The sequence below is a fragment of the Camelus bactrianus genome, chromosome 11, assembly GCF_048773025.1.
Source record: "Camelus bactrianus isolate YW-2024 breed Bactrian camel chromosome 11, ASM4877302v1, whole genome shotgun sequence".
Lineage (NCBI taxonomy): Eukaryota > Metazoa > Chordata > Mammalia > Artiodactyla > Camelidae > Camelus > Camelus bactrianus.
Window position 1 is genome coordinate 47,246,689 of NC_133549.1, and position 14,834 is coordinate 47,261,522.

General features: G+C 39.4%; 1 long non-coding RNA gene across 1 annotated transcript; it reads left to right on the forward strand.

Moving 5' to 3' along the window:
• Positions 1-9,920: 9,920 nt before the first annotated feature.
• On the forward strand, positions 9,921-12,481 carry LOC141579257 (uncharacterized). Its single transcript, XR_012510415.1, has 2 exons — positions 9,921-10,374; positions 12,221-12,481. It is a non-coding gene; the product is annotated as an uncharacterized LOC141579257 (long non-coding RNA).
• Positions 12,482-14,834: the final 2,353 nt, after the last annotated feature.

A 14,834-nucleotide genomic window follows, 5' to 3' on the forward strand; every position in this document is an offset into this window, starting at 1 on the left:
CCTCAGGGACCAGAAAGTTTAGTAGGAGTTAGTTAGGCAGTAGGTACTGGGGAAAGAAGATTTCAGATAAATGGAACAAAAGTAGAGGGCATAGGATATCTGAAGCCTCAATATGATTAAAGGCCAGAGAATGAGGGGGGTTAGGGAGGAGCAAGAGATGAGCTGAATTTTCAGGGGCTAGATAATGAAAGACTGATGGTCTGTGTTGAGAACTTTGAACTTATTCTAAAACTAATGGAAATTCACTAAAAGATTAGAAACAGAGGGATGATCTGATCTTGTAGGTATAATTATGAGGATACTCTGGTTGGAGTGTGTAGAACTGAATGGAGAGAGAGGTCAAGATTGGATGTGATGGGGACAGTTAGGATAGTGTTGCAGCAGTCAGGTGGGACAGGTGGGGTTTGGACCAAGGGATTGAAGCTTGAAATAGACATTTTATCAAGTGGGATTAGGAGTAACTGCAACAGGAAACTCCAAATTACAATGTCTTGGACAGATAGATTTTATTTCTCTCCACATAATTGAAGTCTGCACATAATTAGCCTAGAATTAGACTGGAGTCTCTACAATTACCAAGGACCAGATTCCTTCTATCTTGTTTCTCATCATGTGACTTTCATCTCCTAGTCCAGGATGGCTGCTCTAATTCCAGCTATATTGTTTTCATTCCAGCAACATAAATGAGAAAGGGGAAAAAAGTTATGTCCCCTCCCTTTAAGACTATGTCTAGAAATGAGACATGACACTTTTAGTTACACCTCATTGTATAGAACTTAGTCATGTGGCCCCATCTGGCTGCAAGGAGTGCTGGAAATAAAATTGTTATTCTAGAGACTATAGCCTATCTGAAAATCAACAGTTCTATGATCAAGGACGAAAGGAACAACAAGCACAGGGGGACAGTCAACATCTTCTGCAATAAAAGCTGACAAAGCTGAGATATGTTTTAGAGGTAAAATAAGCAAGATTTAATGATAGATTTAATGGGGGTGAGGAAAAGAGAAGAAACAAACCTAATTCCCACTTTCCTGCAAAAATAATACAAAGAATTCCTGTATACTGTTCCCACAGCTTGCCCAAATGTTAACATCTTTTATGACCACAGAACAATTATCAAAACCAAGAAATTAGAATTGATACAATATTAGCAAATCTGCAGACCTTATTCAGATGTTTCCAATAACCTCACTGATGATCTTTTTCAAGTCCAAGATGGACTCCAGGATCATACATTACATTTAGTTTTCTTGTCTCCAAAGCATCCCCAGTCTGGGAGAGTTCCTCAGTATTTCTTTGTCTTTCATGACCTTGATATTTTTGAAGGACACCATCTAGTCATTTACAGAATATCTCTCAGTGATGTTTCCCCATGGGTAAATGCAGGTACAGTCAGCCCTCCTTATCCTCGGATTCTGCACCCATGGATTCAACCGTGGATCAAAAATATTTGAAAAAATGGAGAAAAGACAGTCTTTTCAGCAAGTGGTGTTGGAAAACAGGACAGCAGCATGTAAATCAATGAAGTTAGAACACTCCCTCACACCACACACAAAAATACACTCAGAATGGCTTAAAGACTTAAATATACCACGATAAACCTCCTACAAGAAAACACAGGCAAAACATTCTCTGACATAAATCTTAGCAATGTTCTCCTAGGGCAGTCTACCCAGGCAATAGAAATAAGAGCAAAAATTAACAAATGAGACCTAATTAAACTTAAAAGCTTTTGCACAGCAAAGGAAACCATAAGCAAAACAAAACAACAACCTACAGAATAGGAAAAAATATTTGCAAATGATACAACTGACAAAGGCTTAATTTCCAGAATATATAAACAGCTCATACAACTTAATAACAAAAAAAAAACAAGCCAGTTCAAAAATGGGCAGAAGACCTAATAAGCAATTCTCCAATAAAGACCTACAAATGGCCAATAGGCACATGAAAAAATGCTCAGTATCACTGATTATCAGAGAAATGCAAATCAAAACTACAGTGAGGTATCACCTCACACCAGTCAGAATGGCCATCATTCAAAAGTCCATGAACGATAAATGCTAGAGAGAGTGTGGAGAAAGGGAACCCTCCTACACTGTTGGTGGGAATATAGTTTGGTCAGACATTATGGAAAACAGTATGGACATTCCTCAAAAAACTAGAAATAGACTTACCATATGATCCAGAAATCCCACTTCTGGGTATATATACAGAGGGAACTTTAATGCAAAAAGATACATGCACCCCAGTGTTCACTGCAGCACTATATACAATAGCCAAGACATGGAAGCAACCTAAATGTCCATCGACAGATGATTGGATAAAGAAGTTGTAGTATATTTACTCAATGGAATACTACTCAGCCATTAAAAAGAATAAAATAATGCCATTTGCAGCAACATGGATGGACCTAGAGATCATCACTCTAAGTGAAGTATGCCAGAAAGAGAAAGGCAAATACCATATGATATCACTCATATGTGGAATCTAAAAAAGAAAGAAAGAAAAGGACACTATGAACTCATATACAAAACAGAAACAGACTCACAGACTTAGTAAACAATCTTAAAGTTACCAGAGAAAGGGGATGGGAAGGGATAAATTTGGGAGTTTGAGATTTGTAAATGTTAGCCACTACATATAAAAAGATTTTAAAAATAAGTTTATTCTGCATAGCACAGGGAACTATATTCAATATCTTGTAATAACCTTTAATGAAAAAGAATATGAAAATGAATATATGTATGTATATGCATGACTGGGACATTGTGCTGTAGACCATAAATTGACACATTGTAACTGACTGTACTTCAATAAAGAAAAAAATTTTGAAAAAAAATCCAGAAAGTTCCAAAAAGCAACTTGAATTTGCCGCACACGGAACTATTTACATAGCATTTACATTGTAAGTAAAGCATTATAAGTAATCTAGAGATGATTTAAAGAGTGGAGGAGAATGTGTGTAGGTTATATGCAATTATTACACCATTTTATATAAGCATCCAAGGATTTTTATCTCTATGGGGGATCCTGAAACCAATCTCATGCAGATCCTGATGGATGATTGTATGCATTTTTTAAAAGAACAACACAGGAATGATGTTGTGTACTTCTCATCACATCATATCAGGAAGCATATGATGTTGATATTACAAAGATACAAAGTTTAGAGAGTTCACCAGCTTCCCTTAATATAACCAGGACATCTTTGTTGAAACTAAAAAATTAATATTGGTATGACACTATTAACAAAACTATAGACTTGGACTACCAGCTTTTCCGCTGCCCTCTCTCTGTTCCAGGATACCACATTGCATTTAGAGGTAGCTTCTTTTTTATGTGATTACTCTCGCCCATTAACCCATAGCACAGGGGTCCCACCCCTTCCCTCTCCATATTAGAATCTTGATATGCTGATAATATATGGTTACCAATGGCTACCAAGTTTCACTTCTCACATCCTCCCACCACAAGAGAGGAACTGCCCACACTTTCTGTGGTTCAGATTCAAAAATCCTAAAGAAGGATTTTGATTGGATTGACTTATGACAAAGGGCTTCCACTAACAGACATGGCTGAGAGAGAAGGGTCTCATAGCACAATATGGCTCCTGGGGACCTACCCCAATGAAACAGAGCTGTTCCTGCAGAAGGGGAATCACTGTTAACTGGGCAGTGACCTCAAGTGAAGTCCATCACAGCATCCAGTTCTGGTGACTAACTAGAGGTAACTAGTGACTAAATCGTTTATTCACAGATGAGGAACTTGAAGTCAGAAGAGGTAAGTTAACTTTCCAAAGGCCCAGAGCTAGTCCTTAGTAAAATGAAAGCTAACCCCAGGCCTCCTAACTGCCATTCCTGGACATTTGCCTCTATGCCCCTGCCGTAGAGCTACCATGATTTTGGTATTAATCCCGAGAATCAAAGAATCTGAAATCAGAAGCAACCTAAAAGTTTATCAAGTTCTTACAGTTGCATCCATTTTCCAGTGTATCCAAGCTGACCCTAGAGAAAGAGAAGCCTATCCTGTTTATTTTTCTCCAATACTGAGATTTCAAAGCAATTCACACTCAGCGGGTTAGGATACAAACTATTTCACTTAGCAAAGAATTGAGGGGGGTCGAGGGAGGATGTTCACCAGCAGGTTTGTTAAACAACCTGGACTAAAACCATGTAGTGAAACACCATACAGTCCATAAAAGAGAATAAAGAGATCTCTATGTGTCAACACAGGAACCTGTTTCATGTACAGCATGAAGTGGAAAATCAAATTCAAGTACAAGGTGTGAATAATGTAAACCTATTTATGCTGGAGACAGTGGGAAAAGCAGCTATCACCATACTGTTTATCAATGGTTGGTGAGGTTACAGAATATTTTTAATTTTCTTTATTATTTTTCCTATAGTGTCTGAATTTTTGAACAATGAGCATGAACTGAAAATATTATGGTAAGTGAAAGAAGTCAGGCACAAAAGGTCATGTAGTATGATTCCATTTATATGTAATATCCTAGAATAGACAAATCCATAGAGACAGAAAGCAGATTAGCGGTTTCCAGGGGCTGGCTGAGGGAGGATGGGGAGTGACTGCTTAATGTATACGGGCTGATGAAAATGCTTTGGAACTAGATAAAGGTCTTGGTTGCACATGGTGAATGTACTAACTGCCACTGAATTGTAACTTTTAAGTGGTTAATTTATGATGTGAATTTTGCCTCAGTTTTTTTAAAAATTCTTTTCCTAAAGTGAGGAAGTCTTGGTATTCGCATGTACCCTACCATGGGCTTTAGGCAAATAACTTATCCATGCTAGTTAGTTATCTGTAAAATAAGAAGAGTTGAAGCAGCTGGTCTCTAAAATTCATTCAGGCTCTAACATTATGATTCTGGACACGTTCAATTTATATGCATTTCCTTATAATTTGGGCTAAGACTGCACAAGGTATTTTTTTGGCAGATATATCACATTGTTGACCTAATATTAAGAGGAAAGAGGAGGTAAACCACTACTTTCAAAGATCATAAATGTATAGATCATCCAAACCTATTCATGGATAGCAAGCGATTACAGAAAGAGTATGGGAGGAAGAGAGGCAGAGAGATAAAGGTAATAATCTTTGATACAACATTGTAAAATGATTATAAATCAATAAAAAATGTTTTAAAAAAAGGTAATAATCATACGGAACGTGTGTTGAGTACTTTCTATGGGCCAGACACTATGCTGGATGCCTTATAAATATTATTTATGCTTTCAAAGGCAATCCTTGGAAGGAAAAATTCAAACTCTGAAAGGGTAAACGACTTGCCCAAAGACCCACAACTAGTAACAGGCAGACGTGATGTTGAAACCCAGGTCTATTTATACTCCAAAGCCTGTTTTGCTTCCACTTTCTCATGCTGTTTTCCATAAAGAAAAAGGACTCAAGGAACATGACCTGATGCTGGAGGCAAGGAAATGCAAAAGCAGACTGGAAAGAAAAGTGAAAAAGGAACAATCAATAAAAATCCAGGATTATCCCTGTGCTTGAGAGTGGACCTTCCTTGGGCCAATTTCCATCCTGATCCTCTCGTGTGCCTTCTGTATAGCTATGACAAACTGTATTCTGTCGCCATAATCTGCTAAAAATAAAGTTCCACTGCATTTAAAGAATCTTATACCTACACTGGCTGTTATTGATTGGACATTATTTTGTCCTTTTATTTTAACAAAGAAAGGAGCTAATCAGAAAAAGAAGTAACCTCCAAATAGATAAAGGAGAGATAAAGAAAAATCATTAGAATGAGCTGAAAGAATAAGTGAAATTTGGAGGATAAACTATTCAAACAAAGCAAGTGTATACATCACCAAGATAAAGAATCAAAGGTATTATCGAGTAATTTGAACTTGAGACTGGGGGAAGCAGTAGAGACCAACTGTGGTTTTCCCAGCATGAGAAGTTGCTTGATAAAGGAAATTTAAAGTTTTGAGAAGTGAGAGCAGAGCATGTCCCAGACCTCCATTTGGAAAGGACACCAGACTACTTGCTGGTGAACAGTCACTTGGCAAAAATCAGGGAAGAGCCAGTGGGCAAGCTGGCTGGTGAGTCTAGAGGGAATAATTGCAATAGTGTCATATGGAACCAAAGAAAGAAATGGAAAAGGGAAGGTGGTTAATGCCCCAGGAATGGCAGGTTTGTCCATCAGCCAGAAGAAAAATGCTTTAGAAAGAAGATAAACACTAAAAACTCTCTCTAAGTGAACCAGTTTCCAAATCAAATTCATCAAGTAAGGAAAGACAGGCTCAAAATGGGGGAATAGAAAGACCAAACAGCATGCATAGAATCAAAGAGCCAGAAAAGACCACTGCATGTGATTAGACAGGTTTTCCATTGCTTGATACAGCTCAATCAAGGGGTGAGTAGATCCGAAATTTAAACCATGCACCTGCTCATCAAGCTGGTTGCCTGTGGGGCTACATCCTCCTGCAGCCTTTCCATGGAAGAAGCAGAACTATCTTTATTCACAGACTGCAGGACCATATATGTAGGAAAGCCTAAGGAATCTACAAAAAAAAAAAAAAAAATCCTAGTAAAACTAACAGCCAGGTCTCAGGATACAAAGTCAACATATAAAAACCAGTGGTATTTCTATATGCTAGCTACAAAAAATTGGAAATGAAAAAGTTTAAGTCCATGCGCAATAGCATCCAAAAACAAAATAATTAGGGATAAATTTAAATAATAGTCATCTAGGATTCCCTATAGTTAAAAATGAAAGTGAATACTTTCTTTAGCCTAATAAACAGTCAGTTTAAATATCAGTGTAACTGTTGTGTTAGTCATGAAGTAAGGAATAGGGGAAGGAGGGAAGAAGAGGGGACATTTGTTTGAACTTCCATGTTGGGGTTGCTGAATTACAGAAAATTAGAAGAGATCATGGGAAAAGGTTAAAGATCAGCTAAATGATTCTGCAGCTCAACCTTCTATGTTCATAGCCTTAGTTTTATAAAAATCCAGAGCCTTGGTACCCAGAAGATGCCATTGAGACTCTGGGAGTAGAGAATGTGAACCTGAGGGAGGGTCTCTTAGTCTGATTAAAAGATAATTTTCTAGTTACAAAAGCATAACTAAGATCAAATCTCTCTTTCCTCTGAGATCGCGGACTCAAATAAGCAAAGCAAAAATAAACTGTAACTCCCACCTCCCATTCTCTCTATGCCCGGTAGGAAGAAGAGAGGAGAGTCCAAACCCAAAGGGGTGAAGAGAGTTACAGTTTCTGATCACTCCAGTCAGGAATCAGCATCCATTTAAAAGGGTAGGTGTTATTATTGCCGCCCGAAGAAACCAACCTCCTTCATCTCGTCTGAGGAGGTCCAGAAATTCTGCCAGCACATTCCAGCTGGACTAACAGTGGCCACCTAGACCGACCAGGTGCAGTCCTACTGCCTCTGGCTGTCCAGTAGAGAAAGTCAGAGGGTTATCCGCGGGCCAAGCTCATGACATTATGACTTACTGAGAGTGGCCGGATATTAAGGAGCTAGACTGCCCATGCTCAAGTCACACATTGTGCCTTTAATGATACATCCTTCAAAGCCAAGGACAATCTTATATTTCAAGTATAGCATTTGTCCTAAATTTGACTCGTTACATTATAATCAAGTTGCATTTACCTTCAACTAATTCAGGAGACAACATGGTGACTAATGGGGAAAAGTCTCATTAAAAATGCCAGATGCATGAGAATCTTATCCTAGAAAGGGAAATGTGACCTAATCCTGGCCAATGGGTTGGGGGAGATGTCTGCAGGCAAGCTGCTAAGAAGAGTTTTCCTCCATAATCAATGATTTGGGGTAGCGGGCTTTTGGGGGGCTTTGAAGACAGTTGTCTAGAATATGATGACTGAAACTATAGCAAACATCTTGAAATCACAAGAGGACAAGTTGAGCGCAACACAGCAGGAAAAGTCTGTGCCCAAGATTGCTAAGCCACTGCCCAACCCTGGAATACCCTGTCTCAGGACATTGTGTTATGGGACACAGTAAACAATAAATATAAGCCACATTTTAGTAAGCATTCTGTAATTATAGCCAAAAACATCCTAACTGATGCAAAGTCAGTAAGAAAAAGACATCTCAACAGGAAATTGGACAAAAGATAGAAAAAGAAAACTCACAGAAGAGGAAATATGGGTAGCTAAAAAACATCTTAAAAGATGTTCAATTTTACTACTAATAAAAGAAACACAAATGAAAACGAGGTATTTTTGCCCATCCGATTTACAAAATTTGATAATACTAGAGTTGATAAGTGCTTGAGGAAACAAGGCTTCTCAGACTTTTGGGTGGATGGCCAACTAGTACACTGGTACACAATTTAGCAATGTTTATTAAAATTTAAAATGTGTATATCCTTTAACTCAACAATTATACAGAAACACTGACGAACACCCAGATGTTTGCACAAAGATGTTCAGTACTGCCCTGTTTGTTAAGCCAAAAAGAATCCAGAATAGTCCAAAGTCCATCAGTAAGGAATTAAGCAAAGAAATTATTGTACATTCCACTGTGGAATAGCCACAATTATATAAAATAAGGGGTAAATCTGTGTATAATGACATCTGAATCTGTCTACACAAGATATGCTGTTAAGGAAAACATGCAAGTTTTTGAAGAATTGGTAGGCATTCCATTCTCTCTCTCTCCTTTTTTTTTTTTTTTTTTTTAAGTAAAATACTTTCAGTATGCCCTGAAATAAATCTGGAATAGTATATAGCAAAGAATTATTACTAGGAGGTTGATATGAGGGCCTTCAATTTTAAACTTTATACATTTCTGTATTTAGGGGTGTGTATATGCGCATTTATTGCTTTTGCAATTAGAAAAATATTTTAATCTCATCAATCTACAGAAAGGGCTGGTCTTCACTTGGCATTCACAACTATCCTAAGACGGTTGTAGCCAAATGTCTCTACTCTCTTCCCAGATAAAGGAGAGCCCAAGATGCTAGATCCAGCCTGGGAACCTGACTCCGGTGTAGGGCTTGAAGATGAAGTGGAACTGGCCCTGTGGCCATTAAGGGGGTTCTGAGAGATGGCATCCAGGAACAGGTGCATCCACGGATGTGAACTAAAAAGATGGCCAAAGAGCTCACCCCAAGGCGCCAGACACAGAGGCAAAATCCACTGGATGGGAAGCTATGATACCTACTCAAAGCCAGCCGCCCTGAATGGAGGGTGGGTGGTGGCTCTCAAGTGATGCTCTGAACAACTGAGGCAAAATGTGGCTCACAGGGCATCTTGCCACCTCAGGAGCTGGAAGGGAGGAAGCTACGAAGATAGGGAGCCATCCGTGAATAACCAGAGTGTAAAGAAGCAATAAACCATTAAGCTTGTTTCAATTTCTCATTTTAAATGGTTTCAGATTTGTTAAAAGAAAAAGAAAAAACACTTACTTTCTTAAAGTATACAGTTTTTTAGGTTAAACTCAATTTCTTTCCGGTCATAGACTTGTGAAAATTTGCACACTGCCTTGATGCAAATAATTTTTTTAAAAGTGCCTCATTATATTCCAGTGGCTTGGAGGGATTTTATAGAAGCAAGCCCTGTCTCCCTTCCGTTGACATCTGATTTGGGTACATGAGCATCATACTGGAGAGTGGCTGCAAAATGGTACCCCCAAACATCTGAAGTGTTGAGCTGGGAGAGAGAAGTTCACTTCACCATTTCTATCCCCCGAAAGCTGTTTGTCGGAAGCCTGTGGGGCAGTCAGTCATTCTCCAGTGCAGCAGAGCTGGGTGAGAAGTCCTTTTTAGGCAAGACATTAAAAGGAATTGGTTGAGCAAATCTAAAAAACCCTGGTCAACAGGGCGGAGCCAGCCCTGGGACAGAAGTATTACTTCACAGTTGCATTGGCTTCCTGTGGCCGCCAATACAGGCAGCATCTGGCAGCCAGCCCACCGCAGAGAAGAGGGAACTCCACGGAGAAGAAAATAGCAACGAGGCCCCAAAGGTGGAAGTGCAGCCTGAGAAACTTCAGCTTGCCCGGGGACGGCTCTGCCAGCTCCTACCACTCTGCAGGGCATGGCGTACCTCTGGCTTTCAAATATGCACATCCTTCCTATGGTGGCACGTTCCTCGAGCACCTTTCACACGTTATTTAATCCATGTCATTTATCCCACATCAGAAGGCTACAAGGCAAGTGCTATTATGATCTCCATTTTTTAGACTGGGAAACCAAGGCTCAGAGAGGTAAAATAACTTGCCCAAGGATGCACAACCAGGAACCAGAGGAGCCAAGATTCAAACTCCAGACGTGCCTCACTCCAAAGCCCAGACTGTATGACGGCAGCGACTTTGACAAGTCAAGTGAAAATCAAGATGACGCGAGGTAAAGGTGAGTGCTGCCTCCAAGTGACGCTGTGACTTGGAGCAGTCTTGTCCTACCCAGTAGGTAATATTTTGGGTTTTCCTTCCTTGCACACAACCAGGCAAATGACTGCAATTCTAAAAAGAGCTGAATATAAAAACAAGAAGTGAAACCCTGCAGACACCTGAAACCCGACCATTTCTGCAAGCTCGGGCTCACAGAGCTGCCGCACAACAGAAATAGTTCTGTCCTGTTAGATAGGCTTTGTTTTGCTACATGGCTGCATATGCAGTGAAGTGATATCAAGTCCTGAGGGTCCACTCCTTTGATGAGTTAAACACACAAAGGCCTACATTTTGATGTAATCTGATAGCCTGTAGTTAAGTCCTAGACAAACTGCAACTGTGAGGAAGTGATAAACTCAACTTCCTGCACAAAGCTGCCTGAGATAACACTTTCCATGGACTGGAAGGGAAAAAAAAAAAAAGAGGCATGATTGCTACAGAATTTTAAAGGAAGTAGTCCGTTCTTAATAAATAACCCCTTTTTCATGCAGTCCCAGCAACATCTAAGCAAAATTAATTGCAGTCAGGCGACCATGTGGCAATTCCACATATGACTTAATTGTGACTTTGATTCACAGGCAAAATCAATCACTCGAGATTCGCTTGCTTTTCTCTCTTCAGGATATTTCAGTTCAAACTCAAAATCTCAGGTATCTGCTTGGATGGGAGAACTTCCCTGCAGTTTAGCAAGAACTCAGACTGAGAGAACTGAGGTTCCACGAACCGGCTCAGTGGTGTTCCTACTGAGTTATTAAAGAGTCCGATTCAGCTTGAATAAACACACACTGGAACAGTTGCCAATTTAGAAGGACCAATAGCTGGTTCCACAATGCCAAAACAGGGTCAAAGTGACAGTTTCACTAAGTGTTCTCCTAGGTTGTGTCATACATAAACAATCAGAAAGAGCTGACGGTGCTGGGAATTTTCTGTAAATGAATTCATTCGTTCACTAATTGAGCAAATATTTATTGAGTGGCTACTGGATGCTAGGAAATACAATAGTGAACAAAAAAAAAAGAGAGAGAGAGAGATAGCTCCTGCCTTCAAGGACTTTCCAGTCTAGTTAGGGAGGCAGATATTGAAGAAAACACACACCTATATATGTCACTATAAGTCACAAATTATCCTGAGTGCTCTGAAGAAAAAAAGGACAGGGCAGCCAGATTTTAGTTGAGAGGGGGTGGTCAGTGAAGACCTCCCTGATGATGGGATATTTAGTCCTGAATCATCCAAGCTGACCAAGAGTGGGAGAAGAGAGCTCCAGTAGATAAAACAGCCTGTGTTCAGGTCCTGAGCTGGGAAAGAGATTGGTGCCTTCGGAGAACTAAAGGAAGGCCTGTGTGTCCAGAATAAATCAAATGGGGCAAGAGAGGGTGTGATACGAGGCTGGAAAGTAAAGAGGGGCCAGATCAGGTGGGGCCTTAAGGCCACATGAAGGAGTTTGGATTTATTCTGAGCACACTGGGGAACATTCTACTAACTCTGCCGACCTCTAAGTGGTCTGCTTCTAGACTGTTTTTTAGGCAAGGATCTCAAAGAAATATAGCAGCCCTAACATCCTTTGGGGGGAAAAAATTGTGAGATAAAACTCCTACAAGTAATTTGGGGTATCAAATGTGTCCCCCTAAATTCATGCTATTCAGCCAAGTCACAGACTAGGGTGGGAAAAAATCAGGACGGTAAAAAATTCATGAGCTACTGAATTGCATGTCAATTTTTATGATTTTAATATGATTATAGAATCACATGGTTCTTGCATATAGATAGGACCTTGGCAGTCATGTGGATCATTTCTCTTCTTTTACAAGGGACCAAACTAAAGCCCAGAAACTGACTACGGAGGTTCCTTTGCTGAAGTCACTGGGATGGAAAAGTGACTGGCCCGGTGCTGAGAACCTTACCAGCCTGTCACTGAGGATGGCGGATCTGGAAACCCAGGCTTCCAAAGTGTGAAACCAGTTTCAAACTCTCCCTCTTGAAGTCTTCTTAATGTGTTGGTTTTACTGCACAATCTAGTGATTTTAAGAGCTTATTTAAGGCACAGATTAATAAAAGTCTGTTTCCTCTTCTTGTGTGTACTTTCAAGCCCTAATCTCTGCTGTCTCTAAGCCCTGCTGGCTACCTGGCCCTCAACTCCAGGGATTTTGAAATGCTGGGTATGATTAGAGTTTTTCATTCTGAGGCTCCTGATAAGGGATCCTGGCCTCCTCCAAGGGAAGCTGAAGAACTTTCTGATCTGAGACTGAATTAAATTATTTGAAAAGGATGACATCTCCAGAGCCAAGCAATCATTGCCTTTGCTCTTCCAACAGATTTCCAAGTTGGGGTTGACTGGACTCCTGCTATGTAGTAGCTTTCTGACCAGGGTAGAATCTCACTCAGTTGACCTCATATAAAATCCTTTACCTCTCAGGGCCTCTTCCCTTCAGATGACGCCTAAGGCCCTTGCATTTCCAATATTCTACATATCCAAGATAAATCAAAATGAGTTTGGAACCTTGACAGAAAATGTCCTTAACACCTCACTTTCTATAATAGGATGGAAGGAAGGGAGGAGGAGGAGGGAGAGAAGACAGGGAGAGAAGAGAGAGAAAAGAGGAAAAAAGGAAGGAAGAGAGGGAAGAAATCATTAGTGTACAAACTAAGGAAGGAAAAGAGGGGGAAAGCTGTGCTTTCCAAACCTCTCCACATCCTTAATAGGAATACATTGGGCTTGAGTTGTGAATCGCTGTCAAAACACAGCCCAGTGGAGTACACCTAGGAGTCTTTTGCAGACTTTGACCCTGGAAGTAGAGAATGGTTTGTGCGTCAGCAACTTCTGTTTAAGAAAGCAAATGAAGTTTCAGGGAAAAAAATTAAAGAAGAGTAATGATTTTTTTTTAATTTGTAGTACTTTATACTGCGAGGATTCTGTGAATTGGTGACATTTATGAAAAGCACTTAGGCCAGAGTTTAGCACTCAGCAAGTGCTCAGTAAATGTTGGTTATAATTCATACTAAAGAGAACTATTGAACTATTGGTCCAGACATCAGAAAGTCTGAAATCTAGGCCTCTGCATAGGCATGTGACCTTAAAGCAACTGCCTCCGCCTCCCTGAGTCGGTTTTCTAATTTGTGAGACAAAGGGATTGGATTGGATTGGATGGTGTATCAGGCTACTCCAGCTGGTATTCTCCAACTCCATTTCTAATGTCTCCAAGTCTGAATTGAGCATTGATACCATTTTAATGAAAAGAACCTATTTCTCACATCATATTATAAAGCACTTACACAACTTCACAGAACACTTCTCTTTCCTTTCCGAAACAGCTAGATTTTGGAGTATTACAATTAGAGAGAAGGAGATGGGATTAACATTTGCCTAAGAGGCCAATTTTGGGGGCAAGTTTGAGCAAATAATTAAAATGTAAATCCTCTTAAGAAATGTCACGTTAGGAAGCCTGGTTCTAAAACTGCACTGTGATATTTGGAGGCCTGTCAGATTGCCTAAACTCTGATGGTTCTTAACCCAATCATAATGTTTGCTGAAGACTCAGTACTTCCTAAAACTGGATTCAAACACCCCTGGGCGACTGTCATTTCCCTGAGGGCTGCTCTTCAAGTACAATTGTTTTTGCCTCCCCAAACTGAGTTAACACATCTGTTCTTACCTATCTTAAAAGCTTCATCAACTCAACAATTGTCCAAAAGGAAGAGGAAAAAAAAAAAACTATTGTGTGATGAAAATTTTGGCAAATATTATGAAAACACATTCTTAAAACATCTCTCATTTCTGAGAAACAAAGTAAAATGTATGAATTTTTTTTGTTTCATGACTAACAAAATGATTCATTGCTACAATGAGTTATTTCGACCATTATCTACATGAAACAAGTACGAACATTCAATTGAAAAAATAAAAAAAAACTCAATTAGAAAAATAAACTTTGAGTACCTTCTCTATAAAAGACACTGAACTTGGCCCCCCAGAGCTAGGCAAGTTGGTCACGTGCAATTTTAAGCTATTTGGGTGCTACACACTGAAAAGTCTCTTTACCACTGCTTACCTTTACTGTTCAATAGACTAGTCACTAGCCATATGGGGATGCAGAACACTTCAAATGTGGCTAGTCGAACTGAGATGCACTGTAAGTGCAAAATACACACTGGATTGAAAAGACTTAGAACAAAAAAAAAATGCAAAATATCTCAATAGTTTTACACTGACTACATATTGAATGATACTATTTTGCATATACTGGGTGAAAATATTGAATTACTTTCATCTGTTTCTTTTTACTTTTTAATGTGATATTAGAAAAAATCTAAAATTATATATATAGAACATGCATTTGTGATTTACATTGTATTTCTTTGGGGCACTGCTGGCTTAAACTCTTGTCTTGTTGTTTATTCTAAGGCTTAGAATTCACCTAAGAATTC